At 38.7% G+C, this 22773-nt stretch overlaps 1 long non-coding RNA gene across 1 annotated transcript; it reads left to right on the forward strand.

The window, feature by feature from the left end:
• Nucleotides 1-657: 657 nt before the first annotated feature.
• Nucleotides 658-22536, forward strand: LOC148116836 (uncharacterized). The gene is made up of 2 exons (XR_015733874.1): nucleotides 658-887; nucleotides 21569-22536. It is a non-coding gene; the product is annotated as an uncharacterized LOC148116836 (long non-coding RNA).
• Nucleotides 22537-22773: the final 237 nt, after the last annotated feature.

Genomic DNA, 22773 nt, shown 5'->3' on the forward strand with positions numbered 1-22773 from the left:
TTGTTTTAACGTGCTGGCTTGCAACCTCAACTGTATTTTTAGTCATGTTCCAGATCAAAGGAATTTATTTGTAGGATGAGTGTAAGAGTTCCTCCTTCTGAACTGCTCACTTGAAAAAAAAAAACCCATAATGGCCTTGGGGAGAAATTTCTCTTTATAATTCTAGTGGATAGAAGAATATGTAATAAATATATAGTTGATAATATACTCCTAGTATGACAGATCTAATCAAAATTGGTTTTTTAGATGGGCTCAGGCACATGAGGGGAAAAAAATCCTTTCACGATTTATGAGTATGACCCTTAAATGGTGTGAAAATATCACAGTCAGCAGCAAAAGAAGTCAGGCCTTATTACCCAGTTGCTGTAGGAATAATTGGATAGAAAAATAAACGGCAAGGAAAGAGTTAAGCTCTCCTCCTCTTTCTCTTCCAAATGGCTTCCTTTCCAGTCTGTTTTTTATTTAAGACGTGGCAAATTGAAATAGTTGTACACATTTGTATGTAACAACAGTTTGCCTATAAAAGTATAATATTTATATAGAACTCAGAATTGATTCCTGGATGGATCAGTCACTACTGCTGTTTTTCATTTAATAGTTACAGTGGGTTGTCGTGCAATATAGCTTGGCACAAACAAAATATAATGGACTCCAGGAATTCAACAAGAATGGCAGAATCTGACTCCGTTGTTAAACCAGCTTGAAACCAGAGAAAACATCAAGAGAATTAACTCCTTGCATTTGATTCTTGTATGAAGTATTTGGCTCATCAGAATAGATATGACGGCAAGAACACTGAACTACTGTCCTTGTGAGATCATCTACTACTACACTTCATTTCCAATTTCAGTGGATTTCCAATGGATTCCAGAGACTTGGACTTCAAGGTAGATCAGACTTGGATGCTATGAATGCTAATACTACTTTATTATAAGATTACAGAATCTTGTGAGTCTGAACATGCTTCTGTGCTCCCTAACTTTATTTTCATGAGTGTCAGGGAAGATCGTATGTAAGCTGCTTACTCAAATTATATTTTTTTGTCCCAGGTTCAGTTTTCTTTTATCTGAGTATTGCCTTGGTTGCAGCTCTTTCACCTCTTCCTCAAGGTAATTCCTATTACCTGTTAGATTTCCCCATCTCTCCCCCAAGATACCGTGTTTCCCTGAAAATAAGACCGGGTCTTATTTTCTTTTGACCTCCAAAATAAGTGTTTGGCCTTATTCCCCCCCCCATGTACTGGCATGAGGCAGGGGGCGGGGCAAGTGGCCCCTGGTACCAGCTTCCCAAAGGGTCACAGCAGGCCATCCCACCATCCATGAAACAGTGGTTCACGGATGCCACTCAGGCCGCTGCCTCTAGCAAGTGTGGCTGCTTTTACAGCCGATTGCAACCGCAAAAGAAGCCGGAGGCCAAGTGATGTTCCCCACACGTCTCGCGCCCTCCTTACCTAATGGTGACGGTCACAGCAGGCAATTCTGTCCATGGAACAGCTGCCTCGTAGGTGCCACTTCGGCCGCTTTTGCCATCGATTGCGGCTGTAAAAACAGCAGGAGGCCAAGCGACACACCCCATACACCTCGCACTGGCCTTTTGAAGGATACTGAAGCAGCAGCTATCCACATTTTTTTTACCGTTATTTTGTCCCAAACTATGTGGCCAGTACGATGTTAAAAGTTAACATTTCAGAAATGTTACCGTAGCTGCAGAGGTCTCCTTGTGCAACGCTCTGCCATCGCAGCTTCGGAGCAAACGTCTGCCTTCCCTGCACAGGATTGCAAGACTGGAAACTCTGAAGCCATGGAGGACGCATTTTTGGATATGCATCTCTGCAGGCTCCTCTTTGAAAGAACGATCTGGGAGGGGGGGAGTTTTCCTGCACATTGAACCAGCACAGCTGATTTCCTGATGCAGGAAACTTTCCCACTGTAGATTGACAATATGGAACTTGCATTAAAATGGTGTCACCAGCTATTTCAGGAATGTACAGTTGTTGGTTGATCCAGTGTCACTCCCAAGCCACACATCAGAGTTTGCTGAGTTTTCTGTGGTTTAGTAGTCTGGCCTATCTATCACAGAGATGACAGCCTTGGAAAGGAAGGCATGGATTCAGTGTGCAAATTTTTATTTATCCTGGACTCTATGTTAGCGGCATTCTCTCACATTTATATGAAGACCAAGCCATTTTAAAATCTAAATTATTTAAATCTAAGTTATGTAATAATTGACTGTGTTGGCAAGATGCTAAAGGCAAGATAATTTCTGACAAGAAGCCTTTCCCATTTTATTATCTTTAACAACACGAGTGCCTAAAAATTAACAAAATATGAAAGATATATAAAGGGAAATACCAAAACCAGCCATTCAACAACAGAAAAGGACAAAGAGTGGATAAAAAAGGCAACAAAAATTAAAAATGAAGTAATATTTTCATATAAGAAAATACTTCAGGTATCTTTGAAGTGGCCAAAGCATCTGCCACATACTGAGCCATCAAAGCATACTTGAGTTGAAGATTCTGCCCCTATTGTGAATTAAGAAGATGAAATTCAGTTTGAAGCCAAGAAAAACACTTGAAATAGCATTACGTATTAACTACTCTGGCTTCCACCCATATGTTCCAATAAATCATTTTACCACCTATTTTAAAGTAGATTTTTTTTTCCAAACAATTACTTGCATATGAGTCTCAAAATCCAAATCCAACTTAAATCCCAACAGACCCCAAAAAATTTTCATGGCATGCAATAATAAATATAAAAACACCCTTTCTACTGTTAGTTGACCCAAAAACCTGCCATAACTATAGTGGAGTTAAATAACTTTCCAGTAAAGCCCATGGAGGATAATATTCTATTAAATTTTCATTCCACATACTTAGATCAGATACAGTAAAAGCTCAATGGTACTTTTGCAAGTCCAGTAAATTAAACCATTGTTATCAAACCATAATCTTAATTTATCCAATAAAATCCTCAATAGTCTGAAGAAATAATATTTATTTTAAATTCACAGTGGAATGACTCTGAATGCATAAATCAGGCAGACAACAATATTCATTTTAATGGAATGTTAACATCCAACTCAATATTTTTTAAAATTTTCAACAGATTTATTTGCACATTTTTAGAAACAAATTTGGGAAAGCAGAGCCCTAAGTATTTAATTATTAAGTATTAAAGTATCTAAGACTCTGGTGTTGTTAAAGATTAAGCAAAAGGAGAAGGGGACAGCAGAGGATGAGTTGGTTAGATAGTGTCATTGATGCAATGAACATGAATTTGGGCCAACTCAGAGAGACCGTGGAGGACATGAGGCCTGGCGTGCCATGGCCATGGGGTTGCGAAGAGTTGGACACAGTTTACAACTGAACAATGGCAACAACGAGTATTTAATATAATTAGCAGAATTTAGAAAGCTCTACATAATTGTGTTAAAATATTAGAGCTCAAAGGAATTTCTGGGAAGACTTGCTGTATTAGGGTCATAATATGATCTATGTGCCTAAGATACTGTAAGACAATTAATACTCAAAAGGTGCAGAATGAAGTCCCATCAAAACTAATATTCCCACCAGGATCTATCTATCTATCTATCTATCTATCTATCTATCTATCTATCTATCTATCTATCCATACATACATACATACATACATACATACATACATACATACATCCACTCACCCACCCACCCACCCACCCAAACCCACCTATCTATCTATCTATCTATCTATCTATCTATCTATCTATCTATCTATCTTCTCTCTCTCTCCCTCCCTCCCTCCCTTCCTATTATAAAATTGTCTAAAGCAGTGGAAAGAACTCTATGCAAAATGAATAAATATTTGAAACATCCAGTTTAATTTGTCCATGATTTTACATGGGTGTGCCTCTAGGCATGATGTATTGTACATGTAAGCTTTGGGGTCACTGTGTAGAAGCAATCCATGGTAATATTTTTTTTGGTGCTGGAGATCTTCACAAAATATGAAGGAATTCAGATGAATCCCCCCCCCAATTTTGACATTCTTGTTTTTCTCAGATGGACTACACACATTTATGTCTATAATATAGTAATTTAGTTCACTGAATGCATATTAGTCTGAAAACCTTTATTTACTTGCCTGAGAATAACTCTATTGAAAGCAATGAAACTTCTTTCTCAATAGATACTGTATGTGTAGGAAGATGCTCTTAGAAATGATTCTCTGGATTAACAGTATATTTACTACATGGTTTTTTATGGATGTACCATGTTGTGGGAAGATAATTCATTCTTAGCCATTTTTCTTACTGTCACTTTTAATAGCCCCCACTTTTTTTGCATTGTACTGCTATCGAGTTTTTATATAAAAATGTGCAGAGACAAGTAGTATTTCTTTCATCTAGACATCAATCCATTTCAATATGTGTCTAATTTTTTTATTATGAAAATTCAAATTTCTACACTTAGCATAAAGAATGCACTATCCAGCATCACATGATGATAGTTCAGAAAGCAAAAGATGCTCCTGGTTCTGCTGTGCTGATAAAGTACATGTCTGGGTTGGTTGGTTGGTTGTGTTGGGTCAAGTTGGGAAATTGTTCTTTACTTTAGATTTATTTCTGCTGCAGTAAGATTCTTCTTTTGGATTGCAAGGAGGCTCCTGCGCATGCAGCCCAAAGAGAATTCATTCATCCCTTTCAGTTGTCTATGAGTGCTCACAACCCTGCCAATTAATACTATATTAATGGATTTCTTTCTGGATTTCTTTATGGGCATTTGTCTTTCCCTCATTGAGGTAAAGACATTGAGGCCTCATCAAGCCGAGTGGTGCAGTGATTAGAGTGCAGTACTGCAGCTACTTCAGCTGACTGCTAGTTCAGCAGATCAGCGGATCAAATCTCACTGACTCAAGGTTTACTCAGCCTTCCATCCTTCCGAGGTGGGTAAAATGAGGACCCAGATTGTTAAGGGGCAATATGCTATTTAGTATACTGTCTTTGGTGTAAGCCGCCCAGAGTCCTCAGAGAGTGGGCAGCATAGAAATATGACTAAATAAATAAATAAATAAATAAATAAATAAATAAATAAATAAATAAATGAATGAATGAATGAATGAATGAATGAATGAATGAATGAATGAATGAATAAGTTTGATTGAATTGTGAGGGACACCCCTTCCCTCTATAATATGGATGTCAAACTTGATCGCATCACATGACGTATCGTGACGTATCACGACATTTTTTTTACCTTTGCGGATCCGGGGTGAGCGTGGCCTGTGTGTGATGCATCTGGCTCACAGGCCGCCAGTTTGACACCCCTGCTCTATAATGTGTGATTCCTCATCCACTCATTTGGGTCATCATTTTTGCTGTAGTGAGTGAGCACTGGATCTGTATTTAAAAGACAGAAGTTAGATGTTTGCCTCTGATGAGGCACAATTTAATTCCTGAGTGCAATATGGCTGCTAATAACAATTTGCCATTTGTTTCATAATTTCATGGAGGTAACATCATCCATCTTTCTAGGGAATGAAACTTGTGACACATAGTAACCTGTCTTTGGCTGCAACCTGAAGAGTTCCTTGACTGATTGAACAATTTATTAATAAAACTTGGTACCCTATTCTATTCTAAATATAATCAATGGATTTGTCTGGATCATCTTTGGCTGGATTTGGCTTTATTTTAAAAGAGCCAATATTTTCCATCTTAATATGCTATTCCTGGTATGTGATGTTTTGTATACATACAGAGAAAGAAGCACTCTTGTAATCTTTGACTTTTAGGCTTGCTGTCAAACATCAGTCATAATACTAATGACTGTTTTGAACAATATGCAGGTTGTATTACATGAATGGCTATTTTATATGTGAAATTATGACTGAAATATTTCTGCACCTATATAGGTTCACACTGTCAGGAGGTTTCTCCTTAGTTTTAGGTTGCTTTGTTCAGTTTCCATCCATTTCTTCTTGTTTTGTCTTCTGGTGCTTTGGAAAATATATTGCCACCCCTCCTTCTTTCTGGCAGCCCCTTAAAAGTCTGTTGCCTATCACACTCGGGCAAAGCATGTGTGCCATTTCTTCCTTTCAGTGGTCCATGAAAGTGCATCTATAGTATGTAGATAATAAAGTTGAAAAAGGTGAACAACATTTTTACAGAACTATAGATGCGTTGAGGCTGGGTGTGACAAGGAATGGCTGGGAGGGGAGGGGCCAGTCGAGGCACCCCTTGATGTGAATGACATTGAATTGGCCATGCCTACCCAGTCACATGGCCATCAAGCCACGCCCACTGTCACATGACCATCAAGCCACACCCATAAAATAAGCCACGCCCACAGAACCGGTAGTAAAAAATTTTAGAACCCACCCCTGGCCAATAAGCTACTATTTTCCATTGGAGTTCTTTTCCTAATTGTTCTTTCTTTTTGGTGCCTTTTCCTTTTGAGATTACTTTCTTCTTTTTGAACGCAAATTATTCTGATTAATTTTTAGTTATAAATTCTTTGTGCAATGCAATTCACTTTATAGTGTTGGCTTCCAAACATTTCAGGTTTCCCTCTGTTTTCCTGTTACTTAAAGATTTTTCTGATTAGGCAACAACAATGCATGAATTAAGGCTGTTTTTGAAGGTTCTTTTCTCAATTTAGATGCTGCTATTTATCTCTGGTTTTAAAAATATCTCTGCATCTTTGCTGTAAATAGTATTTAATATTCATTGGAATAATTTTTTAAAAAGTAATTATAAATTAGGGATGATCAAATGTTTGCCTCGAGGCTACTTGTTTTTAAAACAAATCATTTTTGGCCTCCAAGGTTTACATATGCTTTGTCTCGGGGACCATGGTCTCTCTGCAGGGAATAATACCGAAAACCCTGATATTGCAGAATATTTGGAGTTTGTTTTTAAACGTCTTGTGTGTTCAAATTAATGTTGATTCTTAGCAACTGCCTGGACTAGTCCCTGCAGTTTTCATAGCAAGATTTTTCAGCAGTGGGTTGCTTTTGTGTTCTACCTAAGGCTGAAAGAACAACTGGTCTAAATTCATCCAGCTGGCTTTATGCCTAAAGTGAGATTAGAACTCAGTCTTCTGTTTTTTAGCTTTTTAGTGTTAGCCTTGACTACTATGCCAGTGTGACAGAGGTGGGTTTCAGCAGGTTCTGACCAGTTCTGGAGAACCGGTAAATGCCACCTCTGACTGGCCCCACCCCTATCTATTCTCTGCCTACCGAGTCCCAGCTGATCGGGAGGAAATGGGGATTTTGCAGTAACCTTCCCCTAGAGTGGGACGGGAATGGAGATTTTACAGTATCCTTCCCTGCCATGCCCACCAAGCCATGCCCACCAAGCCATGCCACGCACACCAAGCCACACCCACAGAATCGGTAGTAAAAAAATTTGAAACCTACCATTGCAGTGTGACTTCAAGGCAGAAATAGATGAGACTTCATGTACTCAAAATTGTTAATTTGCTACTGACAGTGGAGTAGTGAGAGGTGGCTCCAGTATTTGCATTTGCTGAAAAGTTCAAGGAGCCACAAGTTCATGCTTTGGTCTGAGTTTTCAACTCTGCTGTAAATACACTTTTTTTAAAAAAAAATAAGCAAAACAATGTTGGCTGCTGTTAAACAACCTGCTTCCTCAGTCTAAGGCAGCAAAGGCAAAGCTAAGAATTTTGCCTTTTATGTTACAAAAACATCCCAAGTAGAGGATTCAAATCTTTGACAGTCCTTCAATATTTCAAACAATCATCAGGTCCACGCATGTCTTATAATGTGATTTGTTTCATTTTAGCTTAATGCAATGTATAAAGGCAGCCATGGTGCTTTGTGTTTAGTTTATGATAAGAGTGGAACAAGCCACCTGAGACTTATTCAGTCTCTGTAACTTTCCTCAGAGACTATGAGGCACAAAATGAGGCATGTTCATCAATCTTGCTTGAAAGCCAGTTGGATAGAAAGCAACTCAGCCAACCTGAGTTGCTTTCAGTGGTATTTCAACCACTGAAATACTTCCCTCCATCAAAGGATTAAGTCTCAATGCAATTACATAAATTGCCTCAGAATAACATTACGCAGGTTTTTAGCCAAGATATTTTTTTCTTTGAGGTATTTTAAGTTATCATCTGAATCTTTCAGCTTGAACCTAAGAATGATTTTTTGGTTTTCTCCCACCCACTCCCACTGTTTAGAAGCTGAATTCAATAGCGATTTCTATTTGTAATATCCACATTACATCTACATATGCTTTTTGGGGTTGACCCAAGATGATCTGCATATTTTGCTTGGCTCATCACCAGTATGAGCATCTCACCAGTTCTGAGTAGAGGAACAAATGACATCATCTTCCTCTCATTTCCCATCCTTTGCTAATGCACCCCATACCTCTCTTTTCCAGCTTTGATTTAAAACTGCTCTTTTCTGATCCGAGCAATCTTAAGCCCAAATCATTGGGATGATTTGCATTCAAGTTGAACTTTGCCTCTTGTTAGGATAATTTATATATTCCTGGAGAATTCTTGGAAGCAAGTAGAAGGTTACTGCAAGCAGCAGGGAATTTGAATTCTGCTTCTTCAGTTCATGCTCATGCTGGGGCTTGTATGCCTAATGGTGCACAAAAATTAATACTACTGGTTTCCCCACTTTTTTCTCTTTTTCTTCTTCCGCAAAGTGAATATATTGCTTTTTTTTTGTTTCATTTTTCTAGAACACTCCAGATAAGAAAGGAAGGTAGAAGTTGTTCAGATATGCCAATCTTCAGGAATAGAATGGAATAGAATAGAATAGAATAGAATAGAATAGAATAGAATAGAATAGAATAGAATAGAATAGAATAGAATAGAATAGAATAGAAATCAAGAGTGATTGGACGCACAATAAATTTGTTTCTGGTGCATAAGCTCTCAGTGTACATACTAGCAACAAGTGATAAATCATGATTATAATTATAATGAAATCATCATGTATCATAAGATACAACACTCAGTGATAGTCATAAGATACTAAATAAAAGCAATCAACATAAATCATAAGATACAAACAACAAAGGATAGTCATAAGATGGTTAAGGAATAGGTAATAGGAAAAAATTGAAGGATAATAGTAATAGAGAGTCCTACTACATGGTTTGACACCCTAGAAACATATTTTTCCAATGTTTATGAGTCTTTCCAGTTTTTCCATCTCTTACCAGATAAACTCCTATCTTTAGACCAAGAATCCAAAGTTTTCTCAACTACATTATTCCTTGAGCCAGCATTTCACTTCAGAATCCTTCATTGTTTTCTCTGATCATTATATAGATGAAACAACCCACTCTACCCCAAATTTTTTTCCTTTTCTGCTAGCTCGTCATGGCCTGTCAATATTCTTTCCAATAGTATCATAATAAAGGAATGGATGTTATAGAAAAAAATTAAAAAAGGTCTGAATTGGTATCCACAGAGATAATACAGAGAGGGTTTTGTTTTTTTAAAAAAACAAGTTTTATTAATTTTTCTTTTTTTCATATACATATTTTATGAACAGAGTATTGACCGGGTCACATCCTATAGAATTTATAACATAGTTATATCTTGATTTTTATAATCTATTCCAATCTTCTTTTTTTGTTGTTTTTTCCAAATACAATTTACATATTTCAACTTCTGCCATAATATTCTTTTTTCCCTACTTTTTTCTTTTCTTAATACATAATACATAGCCAAAAAGTGTGATGTGGATTTTGAGAAATATATTTTACAAATGGAGAAACAAGATAATTAATGCTATGGACTATGAATGCTAAGATGCTTGTGAAGAAGGCACAGAAGAGGCTGTACTTCCTGAGAATGCTCAGGAAAATAAATCTATCTCCACATCTACTTCTGTCTTACTATCGCAGCACCATTGAGAGTGTTCTGACATATGGTATTTTTGCATGGTATGGGAGCAGCTCTGTAGTGGACAAAAAAGCTCTACAGAGAATCATTAAAACTGCCCAGAATATCATCGGACTCCAGCTACCAGCCCTGGACAACATTTTTGAATCTCACTGTTTGAGAAAGTTGCATAACATTCTCAGAGACTCTTCCCATCCTGCTTACAATCTTTTTGGACTGTTGGCTTCTGGCAGAAGATACAGAACAATTAAAACTTGGACCACATGTTTTCTGAATATTTTATATCCCAGAGCTATAATTCACTCAACAATGAACTAAAGGGCCACCATCAGTGAGCTGTTGGACAGCATTACTTGGTCTGTTGTGTGGATGTTTCGGTGGTTTAGGGGTGGAGAATTGTGGTGGGTGGGAGTGTGTTTGGGAATTGTTATGTGTGTTGGACCTGGTCTTTGGGTATTAAGTGAATTTCGTTGTATGGGTATACTGTGTACCCATACAATGACAATAAAGTTATTTATTTATTTAATTGAAGTAATGCTAAGAAATTAAGATTTAAAGGGCAGATGGTGATATATTATGTATTAAGAAGAGACTAAGATAAGATAAAGAAGTAGGGGAAAACGGAGAAGGGTTTTGAAGGTATTTCCATGCAAACATCTGGGAAAGCAAAGGCATATGAACCAGAGAAGAGAGAACACTTGTACAGGCACTTGTAGAGTGGTCCGCAAAGGAACCAGGCAGTGATGGGATGGGAAGGGTGAAAAATGGGGTGATTAATTGTTTTATAATAGCAAAAGTCTAGGCTGAGCACCAGCCCAGTTGTTGTGGTCCGCCAGCAGCCTGCGGACCTGGCAGCAGAGTTGCACAGTAAGGAGGCTGGAGAGGACAATGGGCCAGTTCTGGAGTCAGGGGAAGGCCTGGATGAGGGCTCTGCGTTGGAGGCAGAGATGGGGCCAGGGCCATCTGGGAGCAATGCGCAGACTCCGGAGCCTCCAGAAGCAGACAGCAGAGAGGCAGAGGAACAGGAGGAGCCTGTTCCTAGTGCAGGCATGTGAAGAGCTGCCAGAAGGCAAGAGCAGCTGAAGCAAAAAGGATGACTCGGGAGTAAGGCCAGAAGATGATTGGACACTCCCATAAGGCTTAAAAGAGTAGCAATGAACCATTGGGTTCTTTGTAGAAAAGCAACGTTGATTCCTGTGCTTCTTGTCAGCATCTCTTGAACTTTGTGGGGGTTTTCCCAAGAAAAGCCTTGGCAAGTTGCCAAAGACATCAGAGTTTGGTGATAAGGCAGAAGAATTTGTTTTGGACTAAGCTGGGAATGGATTAATTCTCAGCTGTTTTAATAAAATAAGTTTGTTCAGGACTGAATTGTGTTTGGTAATCACTATGTGGGCCTCAGTCACACCACCAGTCAGATTGCCAACTCATTGTAATTTAGACTGGAACATCTGAGGTTGGCTTTCAAAGCAGCTGGCAGCAGCATGGGAGACAAGTAGCTTATACTTCAGTGTGGACTTACTCCAAGAGTAATCCATTCCAAGCACCTGTAGAACCAGACTTTGAGCTCTTTTATAACTCCCAGTTTAGCTTTGCTCTGAACAAACCCTACTCAGCGCTTCATTGTCCCTAGCAAAACTAGAGTCCACAGGAGCCAAAAATAAAGAGTTGTTCATTGTACAAGTGAATAAAGTGTAGATCAAAGTCGCAGCTCCTCATGTCAGCTACATATCAAACATACTGGTTTTAATGGCTTATTTCACATATTCAACTATTATCAATTTTCAATTGATAGGTCAAATGATATACATATTTGTGATTTAGGCCCCCTCAAGGACACATAATAGTAATATCCAGACAGTATTGTTGTTAGTTGTGAAGTCATGTCCAACCCATCGTGACCCCATGGACAACTTTCTTCCAGGCCTTCCTGTCCTGTACCATCCCCCAGAGACTATTTAAACTCACGCTGACTGCTTCAGTGACTCCATCGAGCCACCTCATTCTCTGCCGTTCTCTTCTTCTTCTGCCCTCAATCGTTCCCAGCATTAGGCTCTTCTCCAGTGAGTCCTTCCTTCTCATTAAGTGGCTAAAGTATTTCAGTTTAATCTTCAGGATCTGCCAGACAATATAGAATGGCACATTAAGGGAAAAATGTATACTGCAATAACCTTAGCATATATATATATTTTTTTCCAGGCCTTGTAGCAGAATCCTGCTGATTCATCCAACATTGGGCTTACTTTTGTCTGATTATATCTACCTCAATAACAGTAACTCTTACTTGGCTTACAACTGATTTTACAACACACTGAAACAACCCAACGTTTTAATGTTTCCAAGAGACTCAAGCCAAACCCAATAAACTATTTGCAATGTGAAAACTGGTTAAAAGTCTCTGTAGGTTTTTTTCTGTACGGAAAAATTGCAATTTACTTATTTTTTTCACTATAGCATTATCATTATATTTTAGAAAAGCATCTAGGCATTAGAAAAATTATCTTTGGAAAGACTTTTTAAAAAATAAAACTCTCCAGCAGTTCATTAGCACAATGGATTGAGGATTTACTAGTATTATGGGAGCCATTCAGTGTCTATTTCCAACACATATAATTACCTCTATATAATATAACAATTTCTCCTCAAGTATTTTTCTGCCTCTGTGTATTAGAGCAGTGTGCCAAAAGAAACTGAAACAAAAAACTAAACTATTAAATTTTAGCTCATATTTAAAGCATAGTTGAGACCTATCGGTGTTTGGATAAAACAGCAACATCTTTGGGAGCAGCAGCAGAGAACGGCCATCCAATCCCAGGAAAAGCTTATTTTTAAGAGTTGTAGGCAGGTACTTTCACTGAATTCTTGCATGGCCATAAAACACCTTTTGGGACTGTCCAAGGTCCTGAATGAACTCCCTGGTTAAGAGACATCCTATCACTGTAGCAATAGCAATAGCAATAGCACTTAAACTTATATACCGCTTAACAGTGATTTATAGCCTCTCTAAGCAGTTTATAGAGTCAGCATATTGCCCCCAACAATGTGGGTCCTCATTTTACCCACCTCAGAAGGTTGGAAGGTTGAGTCAACCTTGAGCCTGGTTAGATTTGAACTGCCAAATTGCAGGCAGCCAGCAGTCAGCAGAAGTAGCCTGCAGTACTGCACTCTAACCACTGCACTACTGCAGCAGTATCTTTTCCATTGGAACCAGTTTAGAGATTTTCCTCTATATTATAGATAACAGAGAGCCATTTGGGGAAATAATGGTCCCAAATTTATTTCAAACTCTATTCTACAGCACTTCATGACTTTAAATTCTGGTTGTAAAAGGTTTTTGGGTTTGGGTTTATGTAAATTTTGAGATTATTTATTGTACACAAAATAATTATGTATTATTTTGGGATTATTTGTGAGCAAGATAAGGATGAATGTTGATAATGACAAAGTAGAATCTATTATATCCAAACTAAAACTATATTTTCCTTGTACTCTATCCAATTGATGTGCCACACCGTCCCACCTTAATCAGTTCTAAAGACACTAATCTTGATTTAATTTCTCAAATCTGGCTGCAATTATGTAAGAAGACTTCATACACTGAATGCTTTTAATCGTAATAATCATAATTTTTATCTGTATAACATTTCCCCTTTTTCAAAGAGAATCACAGGCTTTATTTGCATATGAGAGTGAGATGGAAATAGCATTTATAAAATGAAAACTGTATATATTATATATTTACTTTTGATAAATGGGAATTTGAAAGTTACTTAATGACAGATGATAGGCCCCTTGGGTTGGATGGCTCAGAAAAAGCTCAGGATCTTTTGGAATATTAATGGTATATTTAGGATGTGGCTATATTAAAGCATCTGGGGTATCTACAGTAGTTTCTAATATTATCATACAGGAAAAGAAATTCTAAATCTGAAAAGAGAGAATTTAAGTAGCAACATGGAACGAAGCATGAATATGAGAAAGTTCAACATAATGAAAGATGAAATGATCAACTGCACATTGATATTTTAGGCATAGTAAGGTTAATTCAGATGGACTGGAACACTTTTTGACAGAAGTTAATTTCTTGATGTAACCAGAACATGAAAAACAAAGAAAAAATGGTATTGCTTTTATAGGTAGGAAGGGTTTAGCAAGAACATATGTAGTTACAAAACATTCAATGGCTGAATAATATCAATTAGACTTTTTGGACAATCCTATCTACATTTATGCTCCAACGATGCGGGAAATGAAAAAATTGATGAATTTTAGGATCAAGTTCAATTTGAAATCAAAAGAGCATGCAGGCAAGATGTTCTGCTTATGGATTGAAGATTGGTCAAAACAGGAAATATTAAGGATGAAAATGTTGTTGTTGTTGGACAGTATGACCTAGGAAACCAAAATGAAGCAGGAGAAAGACTTACTAATCTCTGCAATTCCAAATCCAATTATTTATTCACTGCTATCACAGTGTTCAATCAAAACAACAGGTAGGGAGATGTTAGATAAGCATGAATGTCTCAAGAAACATGAGACATTATTGCTAAATCACTCTGGATAATTGAGAAAAGATGTACATTCAGACTTGCAATATTCTATTATTTTTTATTTATTTATTAAATGTGTATGCTGTCCAACTTGCATGATGCTGATGATGCTACTCTGATAGCTGAACATGCAAAAACTGTGCAGGCTCTTATAATGAAAATCAAGGAACACGATTTAAAAAAAGACTAAGTTTAAATCTAAACAAAACCAAACTAATGTCAACAGGTATAGTAAATTGTCTTAGAAATGACAATGAAGATAATGAAGTGGGAGATATTTTCTACCTTTTAGGATCAGCTATCAATAGTCAAGAAACCAGAAGTTAAGAAATACACTTGGCACTTGGTAGAGTAGCCATAAAGGTCTTGGAAAAGATATTGAGATGTGGAAATATGTCTCTACCTATAAAAATCAGAATTGTTCAGTCACTGATTTTCCCTATGACATTCTATGGAAGATCAAGTTGCACTTTGAAGAAGCAGGATGGAGATAGTGTTGACCCCTTTTCAACCTTGGTGTTGGGGAAGACTCCACAGAGTATCCTAGATCAGTGGCACCCAACCTTTTGGGCACCAGGGACGGGTTCCATGGACAGAGTTTTTTCCACCGACTGGAGGGCAGTGGTGGGTTTCAAAATTTTTTACTAAAGGTTCTGTGAGCGTGGCTTGGTGGGCGTTGTTGTGGTCCGTCAGCAGCCTGCGGACCTGGCAGCAGAGTCAGACAGTGAGGAGGCTGGGGAGGACAATGGGTCAGTCCTGGAGTCAGGGGAAGGCCTGGATGAGGGCTCTGCATCAGAGGCAGAGATGGGGCCAGGGCCATCTGGGAGCAATGCGCAGACTCCGGAGCCTCCAGAAGTGGATAGCAGAGAGGCAGAGAGGCAGAGAGGCAGAGGAACAGGAGGAGCCTCTTTGCATGCATGCAAAGAGCTGCCAGAAGGCAAGAGCAGCTGAAGAAAAAAGGACAACTCAGGAGTAAGGCCAGAAGATGATTGGCCACTCCCATAAGGCTTAAAAGAGCAGCAACGAGCCATTGGGTTCTTTGTAGAAAAGCAACGTTGATTCCTAGGCTTCTTGTCAGCGTCTCTTGAACTTTGTGGGGGTTTTGCCAAGAAAAGCCTTTGGCAGATTGCCAAAGACATCAAAGGTTGGTGATAAGGCTGACAGACTGGTTATTAAGAATTTTGTTTTGGACTAAGCTGAGAATGAATTAATTCTCAGCTGTTTTAATAAAATAAGTTTGTTGAGGACTGAATTGTGTTTGGTAATCATTACTTGGGCCTTGATCACAACAGGATGGCTTGGTGTGCGTGACAGGGGAAGGCTACTGCAAAATCTCCATTCCCACCCCAATCCAGGGGAAGGTTACTGCAAAATCTCCATTTCCTCCTGATCACCTGGGACTCGGGAGGGAGAGAATAAATGGGGGCGGGGTCAGTCAGAGGTGGTATTTACCGATTCTCCGAACTACTCAAAATTTCTGCTACCGGTTCTCCAGAACTGATCAGAACCTGCTGAAACCAACCTCTGTTGGAGGGGGTGTGGTTTTGCATGCTGCCTGCATCTCACAGATGGGCTTCGCTTGTTTGTGTGGCCCAGTTTCTGGCATGCCACAGCCCAGTGCCAGTCCATGGACCAGGTGTTGGGGACCCCTGTCCTAGATAGCCAAGAAAATAAATTGTGGATCATTGAACAACCTAGATGAATCACTTGAGGCACAAATGATGAGACTCAAAACAATATGCCAAGTACAAATTCATGACACTTCATTCCCATCAAGTAATTGTGGGAGTGCACTTTGTCTAGCTGGCCACATCCTTACGTCAGTGACCTGAGAGGGAAATGCAAAACCATTGATGCAGGGACCTTGATTTATAAATTTATCATTGCATATGAAACTGGATAAAATCATTACAGAGTATGTACGTCAATCAATCAATCAGACAGACAATTAATGCATAAAATCCTTATCTGATACTCCAATTTCTAGAGTTCTTTGAGGCCCAGGTCAAACTCAGAGAATCTTATACTCCAACCTTGAAATGAAGGTTTTTTTTAAAAAAAATTGTTGAATTTCATTACAAACCTTACAAAATCAAGTGAAAAAATCCATACAGCAATCTCATGAAGTAGATGGCACACTGTACATGGGGGTGTTGAGCATGAGACAAGGAACTGTTTGTGTAAAGTAATGTAGTAAGTCCTCACCAGAGGCAAAGAATGAATTTAAAGCTACAGATTCAACATAAAAAAAAACCTATTGGAACCATGCAATTACATTTTGGGGGGGTTTCCTCCCTGCTTGTTGTTATTTGTACAGATAGCATTGCTAAAGGTAAAGGTAAAGGTTCCCCTTGCACATATGTGCTAGTTGTTCCCAACTCTAGGGGGCGGTGGTCATCTCCATTTCAAAGCCAAAGAGCCAGCGCTGTCCGAAGATGTCTCCGTGGTCATGTGGCTGGCATGACTAAACGCCAAAGGTGCACAGAATACTGTTACCTTCCCACAAAAGGTGGTTCCTATTTTTCTACTTGCATTTTTTACGTGCCTTTGAACTGCTAGGTTGGCAGAAGCTGGGACAAGTAATGGAAGCTCACCCCATTATGTGGCACTAGGGATTCGAACTGCTGAACTGCTGACCTTTTAATCAACATGCTCACTGTCTTAGCCACTGAACCACCGTATCCCTTATAGCATTGTTGAGGAGGTCTAATAGTGTTATTTTTAAAAGCACTTTTCAAGGGGAGGTTGAACCTTTCCAGTAGGATCCCTCCTGTGTTCTGTAACTCAGAATGAACTGAATGAAGATGACAGAACGATTTTGATTTTAATGGCCCTTTTGCCCTTGCTTGTCTCAATCTGTTTGTGCCACTCCTGTCTTTGACTGTCACCTTACTTGATGACAATGCAGTCACAGGCCTTGGCAGTTTCTCCTTGTCTGGGAGATCAGGAGGACGCCATCATATTTCTGAAACCAGATGGGGCAGTTTTTAGTAATTGATTCCAATCATGTTTCATTGGAACCAAAGGAATGGCAAAGAATAAATGTTTGAATACCTTCACAACATTGAGAATTGGACAAATGGTTTATCAGAAAGGAGCTATAACTGGGAAATGTGACTAATCCATTACACAGAGAACCTGACATCATTTTAAAAGCATGCCTTTCTATCTAAATATTTCATATTTAGATGACAAGAAAGCTGAAATGAGACTGAAAGTACTAGTGTCAAGAAATGTAATTTGCATGGTTTCTGTTTAGTCTAAAATATTAATAATTTAGCTTCTTCAAAATCTCCATGACACATATGTCTGCCTGCTGCCTAACATGATAGATTACCCTTTTAGCGTAAACAGGGTTAACTTAAAAAATAAACTTCCAAGTTTTACTGCTTGGGGAAAAAAATAGTCCATAATCCCATAATTGATCTTCTTTGCCCAAAGGTGCAGTTTGGAGTTCTTTTCTTTGAAACTGATGATAAGAAACTACTTCAGAAGTGGTTTTAATCTTTATTTATGGGATTGTTGTTAAATTATTTAAATATCAATTATATAAAATTATATATATATAAATAAAGTTTTTCCAGATGCTTATCCATCAGTTCCCCTCAAAAACGTCATCAAAAAAGCACAACAAAGAATGTTCTTTCTGCGTCAACTAAGAAAGCTCAAACTGCCCAAGGAACTGCTGATACAGTTCTACAGAGGAATTATTGAGTCTGTCATCTGCATCTCTATAACTGTCTGGTTTGGTTCTGCAACCCAACAAGACAGACACAGACTTCAGAGGATAATTAGAACTGCAGAAAAAACAGTTGCTACCAACCTGCCTTCCATTGAGGACCTCTATACTGCACGAGTCAAAAAGAGGGCTGTGAAACCCTTACAGACCCCTCACATCCTGTACATGAACTATTTCAACTCCTACCCTCAAAACGACGCTATAGAGCACTGCACACCAGAACAACTAGACACAAGAACTGTTTTTTCCCGAACGCCATCACAAATAATTCCCCCAACACTGTCAAAGTATTTACTAAGTCTGCACTACTATTAATCTTCTCATCGTTCCCACCACCCATCTCCTTCCACTTATGACTGTATGACTGTAACTTTCTTGCTTGTATCCTTACGATTTATATTGATATTGTTTCCTGATTGCTTATCTGTACCCTATGACTATCATTGTGTTGTACCTTATAGTTCTTGATGAATGTATCTTTTCTTTTATGTACACTGAGAGCATATGCACCAAGACAAATTCCTTGTGTGTCTAATCACACTTGTCCAATAAAAAAAAATCTATTCTATTCTATTCTATCCCCAACCCCCTGAAAAACATTAGTCTTTAAAATATTAGTCTTTAAAATATCCTGAATTAGTGTATATACCGTATTTTTTGGACTATAAGACACTCTGGACTATAAAATGCACCTGGGGAGGAAAACAAGAAAAAAAATCTGCCTCTGCCACTGCCTATTCCCGCCACCTGGAACGGGCCAAAAATGGGGCATGTGGAGGCTGAAAATGGGGTGCACAGAGGCTGAAAATGGGGTGGACGGAGGCGGCAATAGGTGGCAGCAGCAATGGGCGGTAGCAATGGGCGATGGTGATCCCTGCAGCTGATAGGTGGTATTCTGGGAGACAGATCCAACCGCCAATCAGCTGCTGGTACTAAATCAGGCTGTGCTGAAGCTGACCAGGCTGTTTGCTGTTTGCTTCAAGGAAACAAATTGGTGGGAGGCAGAGGCCAAAAGGTGGGGGCTGGTTGGTGGGCAGGGCTTCAGCAACATTCACTCTATAAAACGCACAGACATTTCCACCCACTTTAGGGGGAGGTGGAAGTGCATCTTATATACAGAAAAATACAGTATATCCTAAATTTTCTGGCTTTTGCACACATCTACCATAAAGTGTCCACATTTCCACCATATGTTAGATGGTCGAAGGTACATTTATACAATTCAGACAATTTCTCTAGTGTCATATACCAACAGTGTATCATTTTATAAAAATTCTTTTAAAGACTATAACATAATGTAAAGTCTTTCATATTTTCCCATTGTTCCATTTAAAAATCTTTATGATTTTCAGAAAAACAGGAGGGAATATTACTTCAAAGGAGTAAAAACTATTCTATAATTACTTCTGAATACAGTCATTCAATTTTCCCTCAAGCTGATAAAGAAACAGAATTTTTGATAGCATCTATTTATGTACGGGAATTTCTATCCAATTCTATTCTCAATGTTTGGGAAGAATAGATATGCACAAAATTTAATGCACAATGAAAGTGCCTTGTGGATTAATGATGCCAAAAAATAAATTACAAAACACAGTGCAGGCAATAAATAACAAATGTAATGGAAAGAGTCCAGTAGTTGACAAATTACAAAAAATTCTGGGGAGTTATAAAGCCTATTTAATGCAACAGAAGTGGGAAAATATTTAAATGCAGCACAGACTCATAATTAATTGCTACATAGGGTTCTAAGTTGAGAGCTTTAATTTTTAGGTAAAGAGAGAGAGAGAGAGATGCTGTTGTTAACTATCTAATCAGGCTAATAACTTTTCTAGAAGAGCTAATAGAGGGCTGTTGTTTTTTTAAAGAAAAAAATAGAGTTGATTAATCTTTGTAGCAGCCCAGGCAATATACTAGAGGTCACTGAAATTGAAAGGCTCAGACTTATATCAGTAGACTCATCCTAGAATTATGGGCAAATGCAAAATTGTTGGAGGATGAGTAGAAATCCATAAATTAGTGACTCAGGTCCGCCTGCAAACTTGTCTGTGCTTTGATAGGATAGAAACAAGAGAAACCTGAGGCCTATATATTCAGCGTTTGACTATCTGTCTCCTTTCATTACATAGCAACTCAGAATAAAAATAATGCACAAAGTTCAAAGTACTTCCAAGGAGAGATCACAGCACTCCCTGACAGGGCTGTAAAAAGGAAAAGAAATCATGGAGACATTGAAAACTGTAGTACAATCCGCCAAAACAAAATTCATTGTGGCATGGACATAGTAAAATTCATGGATGTTTCTAGCATATTTCTTTTCTACTCCAAATTGTACACAAAGCCCTTCATGTTTCAGAATGATGTACATTCAGATGAGTTGACATATTTAAGAATATTGCATATCAAAATTGCTTTAAAAAAGGGGGGGCAATTGCTTGTAAAGCCATACATTTAATAGAATGTTGCCTATCAAAGAACATAGAATGGGGATTTTTCAATTATCTTAATCAACATTTGATCTGATAGAATAATTTATCAATCTTTTTAATACCAACCAAAACTCAGCTAAGCTGATTTAAATGCCATATCCAGAGGTGGTATTTAGCACTTTCTGATCAGTTCTGGAGAACCGGTAGTGGAAATTTTGAGTAGCTCAGAGAACCGGTAAATACCACCCAGGGGTGGGTTCTACTTACCTTTACTACCGGTTCGCAATGGGGCTGCGTGCACACGCTCGGTTCGCTTGTGCGTGCGCATGCTCTTCTGTGCAAGCGCAGAAGCTTCTGTGCATCCGCAGAAGCGTTTTGATGATGTCAGGGTCAGTAGGCGGAGCCTCCCGCCAGTTTTACTACTGGTTCTATAGAACCAATTCGAACCGGGGGCAACCCATCACCATCACTGACTGGCCCTGCCTGCATCTATTCTCTGCCTCCTGAGTCCTAGCTGATTGGGAGGAAATGGGGATTTTGCAGTATCCTTCTCCTGGAGTGGAGTGGGAATGGGGATTTTATAGTATCCTTCCCCTGCCATGCCCACCAAGCCATGCCATTTCATGCCCACCAAGCCACGCCCACGGAACTGCCATGCCCACCAAGCCCACACCCATGTCATGCCCACCAAGCCATGCCCACTAAGCCACTGCCCACCATGGTAGTATAAAATTTTGAATCCCACCACTGGCCATATCCCTTCCTGAGGTAGGCAGGGGATGATGAAAGGACTGAAGGAACTACATTTCCCTTAGTCCTTCATAGCAGTGAGGACAATGAACGCTGGGGGTGAGGGGGGGAAAGAATTTAGTCAAAAACATTTATGAGCTGTAGGCATTGGTGTCTGCATGATATGGCCAAAAAAGGTCAAGATTGTGGCTGCAGCAAAGTGACCAAAATTCCGCTTGTTTTTTATGTGCAGATCATGAAAAAACAGTGACCTTCCTGATCACACTCTACAAATATTCCTGGGTGTGGAAGAAATACAACAGCAAAGAAATTCAGTGCTTCCATTGCTACAAGACAAAAATATAATTTTAAATTGTTGTCTATGAGGTCAGAATTTAGCAAACATTAGTAAGGAACATCTTCAACCCTGAACCAGAAAAGTGAAAGTGACATTAATGAGAAACAGTGTAATACAGTTCAACACAGCTTTGATGGCCATTTTAATTGGATCGCTTCTGTCAGGAACAGGAAAAAGCCTGCTACAATATTAGAAAGCCATGGCTAGAAGTTAATTCCATCCCAAGATGTCAGAATGGCACGATCTGCATATCTAATGAACGGATTGAACGTGGCCCTTGTACTCAAGGGTAATTTCCTATAGTTGTTGGATAAACATGGGGAGATTAATTATAGAGCCTGTGGCCATTGTGCTCAGCAGCTACCTCCCCTTCCAGAGAACAGTGAAAAGAAAAAAAATCTCCTCAATTTTGTTGGTATCCTTTATTATTTATGAAACTATTTCAATCTTTCTTACAGGTATGTACCAGAGCATTCGTCAAAAGATCTTGGCATATGCAGGTGTCTAAGATGAAAATAGGATAGGAGAATGTGTGCACAACTCACTCATTGCTAAAGTTGTCAAGCATGTGTGTGTGTGTACACACACACACACACCTCATTACACCAGATCTCAAAAGTGGCAACAAAATTTACTGGTCCTTGGAAGACTACGGACATGGTGATTTCATAGGTTTTAATTTCCATATGTTGTATATTTTTATGGTCTGCCTTGGAGGAACAGTTTATCTGATGATTTACTGTATGTAATTCATGCCAAGTACTCCATACCACAATCTCATGTATTACATTATCATGACCATCATTATCATGTATTGTTTTTTAGTAACGCTGGTATAAATTTAAGAATATACGATTCTACTATCTCCCTGTCTATGTTAGTTTTATTGGGAAGGAACTCATCCTTTCATCACAGAACTTGAACTGCTATTATAGGATTAGCTGTGGTGGCCATCAGGAAAACTGGTGAAAAGGACAAAGTTGCAGATAGCTTACATGATTCCTTTCTGCCTAATCACTCTGGAGCATAATTAAGTAACAGGGTATTTTACTGAAAGGCAATTTGAGCTGTTTCCAGGGGGAGACAGCATCGGCTGAGAA

The sequence above is a fragment of the Pantherophis guttatus genome, chromosome 1, assembly GCF_059756535.1.
Source record: "Pantherophis guttatus breed Tessera chromosome 1, ASM5975653v1, whole genome shotgun sequence".
In the NCBI taxonomy this organism is placed as follows: domain Eukaryota; kingdom Metazoa; phylum Chordata; class Lepidosauria; order Squamata; family Colubridae; genus Pantherophis; species Pantherophis guttatus.